Below are 10,323 nucleotides of genomic sequence, written 5' to 3' on the forward strand. Positions count from 1 at the left end.
CTAATTTCACCTTTGCCATGCTTATGCTGTACAGATCTGGTTTGTGTCTTAGAAAGATCTTCCCAGGCATTTATAACTCCCAGAGTGTGGCAAAACACAACTAACAAAGAAGTTAATGGTATTACCAAGATAAGTTCAAAGGACCAGGGTTATTTGTTTTCCTGAGATAAATCATAACTGCTTTTTCACCCTATGAAGTTGTTAGCTTCCAACATGGTTTTCTAAAATAAGTTGAAGTAAAATGACCTTCAGTGGTTTAGAGAAATCTATGCCTTCCTGGTAGCAAGATCACACGTGTTTATAGAGTATAAACCCATGTAATTCGATCTGCCAGCTGATTTCTAATTTTTCTTTCAACTCTAGAAGGCATAAATACTATGTTTGAATAACAACTTCATGGTAGGACAGATACAGGATGTTTTGTTCTCTCTCTTTTCGGAAGCTTAAATATTTAGCAACCATACCTGTAGAAGCGTCTTGGGCCCTTGAGGCAGGTACTTATTTCCAAGGCTGTATCAGAGCTTACATAATTCCTCTTTGCTTTCTCTATGTCAGGCAGTGTCCCTGGGGGTGGAAGGGTGCAACACATCAGATCCCCGCCCTCCAGTTCTACATTTCTAGTACAATAGTCTTTCAGCTCTTTTGATCTCATACCTTTCAGAATAAAAATTAGTGAGTCTGCACGCCCAATATACGTATTTGTTTAAGTTGTATATGCATTCTCCCCTGCTAACCGATTATTTACTTTGCAAAATAAAAGGATTTAAAAGGATAGGATAATGCGTATTTAAAAGGATAAGATGGGACACAGTGGCGCAGTGGTTAAGACTCCGTACTCCCAATGCAGGGGGCCCGGGTTCGATCTAGATCCCACATGCATGCTGCAACTAAGAGTTCACATGCCACAACTAAGGAGCCCTGGAGCCGCAACTAAGGAGCTCGCCTGACACAACTAAGACCCAGTGCAACCAAATAAATAAATAAATAAATATTTAAAAAAATAATAAAAGGATGAGATAATAAAATTAAATAGAATTTATAACATTTTCTTCCTGCATATCTCGATTTCATCTTACACCTCCTTCCCACTTTTTGGAGATTGGTGTCCAGGCAGACAGGATGATTCCTGATACACTGCTTTTCTGCCTGGGTGGCCAGATCCTTTTGTAAAAAGATGAGGCCTCACCGTGTCACTTGGCACCTACTACATTTTGTATTGTATCATTATCTACTTGTTTCATCTGGGAGACCCTCCCCCCCGCACCCGCCAGCCCCTGTCTCTGGCAGTTCTTCCATATATTTTATAGGTCTTATATCTCTCACATCAGAATATGTTGGTATTCCACCAATTCTGTAGGCAGATAGGGTAGGGGGTCCCCAGAGGAAAAGAACCAGATACAGCTTTTTGACATAAGAGAAGCCATTCTGACCTAAACCCTTTTGTCACCTAAGCCTGGCCACAGTGCTTCTCCTTGAACAGGTCTTAGTAATTAATGATCTTAAGGGAACAAAGGAAAGCAAGAACAGAAGAAAAGCAGTCAAGAAACAATAGTGCAGTAATAAAACAGAGTCCTAGTTCCTCCTCAAGGGATATACATAACAATCTAATACATATCTTTGAGTTGTTCTATGGGAACCAAGGCCCCCACCCAGGTGGAGGATGGTTAACTACTTGCTAAGACCCCAGACTGGTCGGAAGCTAGGGAATGATGATGTTGACCTTTTCTGACCCTCAGGACTAAAGTTTAGACCGTAGACCTTTGCCCCAATTCTAAGCTGAATCCTCCTCTACTCGAGCTCCTTCATGAATATGCACATACTGCTCAGGCCCCTTCATGAATATGCATGTACCCTTAGCTTAAAACCCCCCAATTTTGCTGTTCAGGAAGACACTGATTTGGGAAAGATGCCCAGTGTTCTCACTTGCTGCAAGTAATAAATCCTTCCTTCTCCCGATCTTCGGCTTCGGTAGGTCTTTTGGCTCAACACCCCCTAAGAGGTGAACCCAGTTTTTGGGTAGAACTGCTGTTAAATGATTGAGCTATGTTTTCACTTCTTGTTTAGTCTAATTTTGTTTTACTCTTTCATGTTTAGGGGTAGTCCTATTTTTCAACTTTTTCAGAAGTTTGGATAATAAACTTCACTGAATTTAAAGTGATTTGAAAGGAAATCTCATAATAAAGAAGCTATTGGTGATTTTGCATAGTCACAGAAGTCATTTTTTCTTTCCAGTCATCACAGACAGATAAAATCAGTAAAAATCAACTACTTAGAAAAATGATTATGTACTTGGATGACACAGCAATGGAAAATTGCTCTAAGTTTTCTCACTTCTCGCAATTTCTGCACCATTTCATTGCAGAGACCGGCGCCAGTCCACAGGCACAAACTGAGTAAGTAGCCTGCTTTATTTACTCTCCTCCGAGCCCTGGATTTAGAAGTCTTAGCCTTGAAACTGGAAATGTAGGCCAGTTCTCTGACCCAGCAATCTCACTCCTAGGACAAGTCACGAAATGTCAGAGATAAGGTTCTCTATTGTGACATTGTTTGCAATAGCAAAAGATTGGAAATAATCCAAGTGTCCAGTAATATGGGGCTATTAATGCAGGTATAAACAAAAGAATGAGGGTGACCTCTCCATATTGACACAGAGAGAGCTCCAGGGCATATTAAGAGGCAAGGTACAAAGAGTACATACAACCTGCTGTCTCAGGTGTTATAAAGTGAGGAAATAATGACATGTTTTTATTTTTTAAATTTTTTATCATTTTTATTTTTTTAAATATTTATTTGGCTGTGTCGGGTCTTAGTTGCGGGTCTTAGTTCCCCCTCGGCATGTGGGCTCTTAGATCGAACCCGTGTCCCCTGCATTGGAAGGCGGATTCTTAACCACTGGACCACCAGGGAAGTCCCATGTTTTTATATTTACTTCTATTGCATGAAGAATTATTGGAAAGATAAACAAGATGCTAATGTGAAGGGCTGCCCTTGGTGGCGACAAAAGCTAGATGGGCTTGGGGTAGGAAGAAGTCTTCTCAGTGTGTACTTTTTAATTTGTTTTGATTTGTAAATGAAGTAAATGTATTAACTATTTACAAAACAAAAAGAAGTTGCTTGGGGGAGAAAATGTCAGAGAGGAAAGTAGTTCTACAGACACTTGTAATTCAAATGTTTCCAAAGTTCCTTCTACTATCAATCTTTGGATATTAAAGGGAGAATGGCAACTCTCTTTCGACCACCTGCCCAGTGGGGCACTGGGCTACCTACTATCCTGGATTTATCTCAAGCTTTCTTTTAGAAAATTAACACATGTGGGAAGGTGTTACCAAAGCTTGTTTATCGACCAGAAGAAGGCCAGTTCAGAGTGAAGTTCATCACATATAATCCGGCCCAACAGGGCTTCCCAAACTCCAGGGAGAGGCATAGGGCCAGAATGGGAACAGGTAGCAGTAAAAAAAAAAGTTGCCTTTTCTAAGTAAAATTTACTTCAGTAGATCCCAGTGATAAAATATTCTTGCATTTGCAATCAACACTTTTCTAGCCTTCTAAGTGTAATATATGATTTACTTAGATTTCAATAGGAATCTGTAGAAGAGGGAAGATTCAAGGCCAGATGATGATCACGATGGCTTGGAAAAGAACCTTTACTCCTCATTGTAAATAAAAATAATAATGTTACGAGACACTGAGCTGCCATGTGGCTTAGAAGTGGCTGGATGTTTTAGAGTGCCACATCTATCAGTGATCCTCTGGATAACCCATTTTACAAGATGAGTAAGTGAGCCACAGGGTCTCAAGGTTACCCAGGTAAGGATCAGTGGAGTTAGGAGTGACTTCTGGGTTGTCCGATTCCAATGCCTGCATCTTAGCCACTATATGGTCTGGATGCTAGATGCTCTAACAAGTTCATTAGAACATTGATTTCAGTCAGACTCACACCCCCTGAAGTCAGGAGCTACATTTTATTGAATCCCTTGATTCTCTCAGAACTCTGCACAGTGTTTTGTGAATTAGGAGGCACTACTTAAATAGTTCAAATTAAATTAAAAATGGGGAGACCAAGGTAGTAGACATCTTCTGGTGCTTTAATCTATATTTAAATTAATACAGATATCAGAAAACAAAAGTAATTTGTTCAGTCAATGAACTAAGTCAAACTTGAGGTGTCAGGGCAAAATATAATCTCTCATTCCTAATTTAAAGACTTAATTCATCTTTATCACTACAGTCCTTTTGGAGGAGAATCCAGGTCAAAAGAAAAGGGAAGGACCATATACCACTATTAAGGATGTGACAGCCACAAACACAAAGCATACTGGTAACTCAAATACCAGACTGGCATTGCTGTCTGTGACTTGACTTTCCAATATGTGAACAACTCTTGGCAGAATTCAGAGCAAAACAAAGTGTCTTCAACAAAGATGAAATGATTTTATAATATATTCTCATATATTTATTTAATAACATTTAACTTTGAAATTTAAAAAATCTTAAAATTACATTTATTTACATCAACAATGTTAGGAGAAAAGTTTGAATTATTTTCAATTAATACATCAGGTTTTCTGCAGGGGTGGGGGTCATTGTTGTTGTTTTCTTTCTTTTTTTAAAAAATAGATGTGGTACATATATACAATGGAATATTACTCAGCCATAAAAAGGAACAAAATTGGGTCATTTGTAGAGATGTGGATGCATCTAGAGACTGTCATACAGAGTGAAGTAAGTCAGAAAGAGAAAAACAAATATTGTATATTAACGCATATATGTGGAACCTAGAAAAATGGTACAGATGAACCGGTTTGCAGGGCAGAAATAGAGACACAGATGTAGAGAACAAATGTATGGACACCAAGGGGGGAAAGCGGCGGGGGTGGTGGTAGTGTGGTGAATTGGGAGATTGGGATTGACATGTATACACTGATGTGTATAAAATTGATGACTAATAAGGACCTGCTGTATAAAAAATAAATAAAATAAAATAAAATAAAAATAAATAAAATAAAATAAAAAATATTCTTGTGGCATGAGGGATCTAGTTCCCAGACCAGGGATTGAACCCAGGCCCCTTGCATTGGGAGCATGAAGTCTTAACCACTGGACCACCAGGGAAGTCCCGTTGTTGTTGTTTTCTATAGTCCAACTAAAAAGAGTCAAAATTAAAGTTCTCAAAAGAAAAATAATAAAAGTTATCAAAGCTCACACTTAGTTGGCCTCCATGGAATCAATAAAAAAGAAAATTGCAAAATACACTGAACTTCTTAGTATCTGAATAGATAAGGATGTAAATGTTTAACTAATACTTGAGGTTTCTATTATTTTATTTTTTAATTAATGAGCAATGTATTTTCCAAATAAACGCTGCTGCTAATTCTCTACTTAATTTTTTGTCAAAAATTTTTACTTTAACTTTTTTTATTCTTAGTTAAAATTCTTACTTCTGATTAAGTGTCAAACACAACACATGATGGGGTGAACACGTGGCTTCTTGGCTGTCCTGTCACCTATGTCGCAACTGGCTGGGGCCCTTTACCTTGGAATCTTGGATTTCTCTGTCCTTAAAAGTGCTAGATTAGATCTTTAAGACTCTTCAGGTCTGGGCTTCCCTGGTGGCACAGTGGTTAAGAATCCTCCTGCCAATGCAGTGAACACGGGTTGGAGCCCTGGTCCGGGAAGGTGCCATATGCCATGGAGCACCTAAGCCCGTGCGCCACAACTACTGAGCCTGCGCTCTAGATCCCATGAGCCACAACTACGGATCCCACAAGCCACAACTATGGAGCCTGCGAGCCACAACTACTGAAGCCCGCGCGCCTAGAGCCCATGCTCCGCAACAAGAGAAGCCACCACAATGAGAAGCCCGTGCACCGCAATGAAGAGTGGCCCCCGCTCGCTGCAACCAGAGAAAGCCCGTGCACAGCAACGAAGACCCAACGCAGCCAAAAATAAATAAATAAATAAATACATTTATTAAAAAAAAAAACTCTTCAGCTCTATTTTGCACTTATATCTCTAATTCGTATCTTCAAAATAACTTATTTATTATGTCTCAGTATTGATAATTAGCTGACTTTTTAGCTCTGTGAATTGAGTCTCTTTTAAAATATTTGCTACTGAGTTGACTTAAATAGCCTTCACTGAGTTGGCCTGGTTCACCCAAATCCCTCTTCTGGTATTTTCTGTTCTCTTTCCCTGCTCAGGCTCCCAGGCATGCAGTATCCTCCATCTGCAGTCACTAACCCCAAAGATCCTCTCAGAGCCTCCCCTTCTGGACTCAGCTCTGTTCCCGATCTCATGCCTCGTGCTAAGACTTGGTCCATCTCCTTTTCTCTAGCACATAACTTTATAAACTTATCAGGCCCAGGTGACAATCCTTCAGCGCTTGGACAAGTAGCAAGGTGTTAATGGACAATAATAGCTTGAAGTATCCTTCTTTCAATCCAAGCTTCTGGGGTTTTGAATGGCTGTTATTATTCTAAGAGTGGGAAGGGCTTTGCCATCTAGGCTTTTAGAATCTCAGGATTGTAGGCCTGCCTCTACTCTGCCTCTAATTCCTGCCCAGGGGAATAAAGATGAGTTGGGGCAGGTGTAGAATAATAATTCCTACTAAAAGCAACATGGAGATGGGTTCTGGAAGGCTCTAAAAGTCCTGCAAGACATACTCTACCTTCAATAATTTATAGTCTGGGGACTTGCCCGGTGGCCCAGTGGTTAGACGCCGCGCTTCCACTGCAGGGGCCCTGAGCTGGATCCCTGGTTGGGGAACTAAGATCCTGCATGCCACGTGGCATGGCCAAAAAAAAAAAAAAAAAGAATTTATAGTCTGGGTGGGAAGATAAGACATAGACAGAGCTAGAAATATACAGTAGTCGAACAGTGACTGCAGGCAGCTCTGTGACAGGGGGACAGGCAGTGCTGAGGGTGAGGGGGGGACTCTTTTGATCTGGGGAGTCAGGGAAGGTATCATGTGGGGACAGATAGAAACTGCAGCTGGAGGTCTTAGGTGGAATTCAGCTACGGACGAGAGAAAATAAGCGCCCCTAGCAGGCATATCCTCGTAGCAGAACCAGTATTTTAACTGCACAATTTCTGAATCTCTGCCTATTGTCCCCAGTTCAGATTTAAGTTCAGAACATTTACCAGCTATATCCTTCTTTAACGTTCCTCACTATTTTGCTTACCTTGCTCCTGCCAGATCCCTGCCATTCTGGAGGTAAGGAGGTTTACTCTCCTCCAGATTTTTTTTTTTTAAGATTTTTGTTGTTGTTGTTGTGGACCATTTTGAAAGTCTTTATTGAATTTGTTACAATATTGCTTCTGTTTTATGTTTTGGTTTTTTGGCTGTGAGGCATGTGGGATCTTAGTTCCCTGACCAGGAATCGAACCCACACCCTCTGCATTGGAAGGGGAAGTCTTAACCACTGGACCACCAGGGAAGTCCCTCTCCTCCAGATTTAAATGCCTGCCTTGGCTCAGTGTAGCAGCAGCAGGAGGCATGAGCTATGTATATTGCCAAGTCTTCCGTTGGAAGACATCTTTTAGGGTGAATATAATCTGGGGAAAAATGTTTCTTCTGCTGGGTAAAAATCACCAAACATCTTCTGAGTCTCATTACAAGACTTTCTCCTTGACGGTCAGTGTGGATTTTCCTTTTTAATCATTTCAAGTCCACCTACACACGTAGGCTATGCTAATGACAAGTAAAAACAAATTGGGCAATGGAGGAAGTAATGGAAAGCAAGAGGCTGGCATAATCCATAAATTGCTTTTCTGGTCACTGAATAATTGACAGTTGCCTGTATAAGAAAATGAATTCTTTCCTTTTTTGTGTAGTTGCAGTTTTTCAGATGGTCAAAGTTGCAAGACTTCAGTTCACACCTGTTGAAGGAGCATTTCCTGAACTTCTCCCTCCTCCTAAAGAGACCCACATACTCTTGCCTGATGTGAAACCCCTTGCAGGGTCAGGCACGTAGGCACTCAAGGAACATTTGTTGAATGAACTAAATAAATTAATTTAGGTGTTGGATATCTGTGATGGGGTCAGTCTTTATATCATCCAGTTTTATCGTTCCCATATAGTTAATAACTTGAATCTATAAGTAGTTTTAGAGGCTCAAAAATCTTTGTAATGTATGCTCTGTCCTTATGTGTTTCTAGACTATAAATAAAATGCATACAAACAGAGCAGCTCTGTTTCTTGTTTGAAAACAAGCTGCTTTCAAGTCTAGGTCTCCAAGGGCACATTAAGCTGAAAAACAACTGCTAGTTATTTTTCAACCAGCTAGGAAAACCATAAAGTATTTCATGCTCTCTGTACCTCCGTTTTTCTGATAAGAGAGAAAAGATAAAACCCAGACATTCTCAGCAGTTTCTGGCCTATGAAAAGGTTTTAGTTAAAGAGCACCTTATCTGTAAGTCCAACAGGCATTGCAACACATTTTGATGTTACTCAGATCTTGGGTGTCATGTCCCCTTCATGAATTCAGAAGCACCTGTTCCTACTTGCCAAGGCCAGACTGGGGATTCCTGGGCTCTCTGTAAGTGTTCCAAGAGCTGGGCTTGGCTTGACACACCTGCCCAGATTTGTAAGGCCGGACCATGGAGAAACAATTCCTCTCTGATCCTGTGAGCACAAAGACCTAACTTCCAAGAAATTAATCACATTGTATTCAGGGTTATGGAGGCACATCAAAAAACTAAAAGGCAAAGTCCTACTCTCAATGAGCTCTAGAGAGGGCATGGCCATAACAATCAGAATAACTGACCTTGGTCTCAGGCAGATGGAGCCACAGAGGACTGAATCCCTTTTGGTATGTTGCTCTGGACATCTGTAGACATGGGCTCTGATGTTTACAGCTTGGCCTTGTGCCCACACATTTTCCAGCCCTTACCATATAGCTTTGACTTTCCTTTCTACTTGGCTAAGGCTTATCTTAGCTGGTTCTCTGTGTTGAATGAGTTCCATTTGTCCTCCTACCCCATCTACTCCCCACCCTTCCCTACCCTGCCTGCGTCCCAGGAGGCTGCCCTGCAGGGACTGCCCTCATAGGGCTCCTTAGGTCTCTGGCTTCCTAATGGGCTCAGTCCATAGAGAACCCTGGCAGGAGGTGGGAGGTCAGGATCCTCCTCACCCCAGCTCCCCTTCCTGGAGGTCACTGATGACCATTGCCCAGGCAGCTGGCCTCTCCTTTCTTTTTGTCTTTCGGTTCTGGAAACAGTTCCCTTTAAGCCTAGGGTTGACAATGGTCTTCCCTGGTGCACTAGCCCCAGGTTACTTCTCTACCTCTTGTGGCTTACACTTAAATGATTCCTGTAACAAATACACGTCAATTTTCCATTTTGGAGTGTGCCACCTGTTTCCAGTTGGGACCCTGACTGATCAGGGCGGTCTAATGGAACACCGCGTTGATGTGCAGTCCTGTCCCCGCAGATGTCTGTGATCACCCTCAGAGAAGGGGGGTGGCACACAGGACTGGGCTGCCCCTCACCTGTGGGATAACCCTGGGTAAGTCGTTTTCTCACTCCCAGCTCTGTTTCCAATATTTAACAAAAATGCTGCAGACTGGGGCTTCCCTGGTGGCGCAGTGGTTAAGAATCCACCTGCCAATGCAGGGGACACAGGTTCGAGCCCTGGTCTGGGAAGATCCCACATGCCGTGGAGCAACTCAGACCATGCACCACAACTACTGAGCCTGCACTCTAGAGCCCGCAAGCCACAACTACTGAGCCCACGTGCCACAACTACTGAAGCCCGCGCGCTTAGAGCCCGTGCTCCGCAACAAGAGAAGCCACCGCAATGAGAAGCCTGTGCGCTCGCCGCAACTAGAGAAAGCCCGCGGGCAGCAGCAAAGACCCAACACAGCCAAAAATAAATAGATTAAAAAAAAAATTTAAAATAAATAAAGTTAAAAAAATTTTTAAAAATGGTGTAGACTTCACGGTGTCCAGGTCCCTTATGATTCTTTTTTTTTAAAAATGAATTTATTTATTTTTGGCTGCATTGGGTCTTTAGGCAAGCAGAGGCTCCTCTTCCTTGTGGTGCCCACGGACTTTTCATTGCTGTGGCTTCTCTTGCTGCGGAGCACGGGCTCAGTAGTTGTAGCATGTGGGCTTAGTTGTTCCGAGGTAGGTGGGATCTTTCCTGACCAGGGTTCGAACCCATGTCCCTTGTATTGGCAGGCGAATTCTTAACCACTGCGCCACCAGGGACGCCCTCCCTCATAATTCTAAAATGAGGTTATACTGGCCTATCCATTCTCAGTTCTGCGTTTCTAACGGGTTGTGGAGGGCGCCGCAGACAAACTTACAGAGTGTGTTGCCATC

This window comes from Balaenoptera ricei, chromosome 16, assembly GCF_028023285.1.
Source record: "Balaenoptera ricei isolate mBalRic1 chromosome 16, mBalRic1.hap2, whole genome shotgun sequence".
NCBI classification, from domain to species: domain Eukaryota; kingdom Metazoa; phylum Chordata; class Mammalia; order Artiodactyla; family Balaenopteridae; genus Balaenoptera; species Balaenoptera ricei.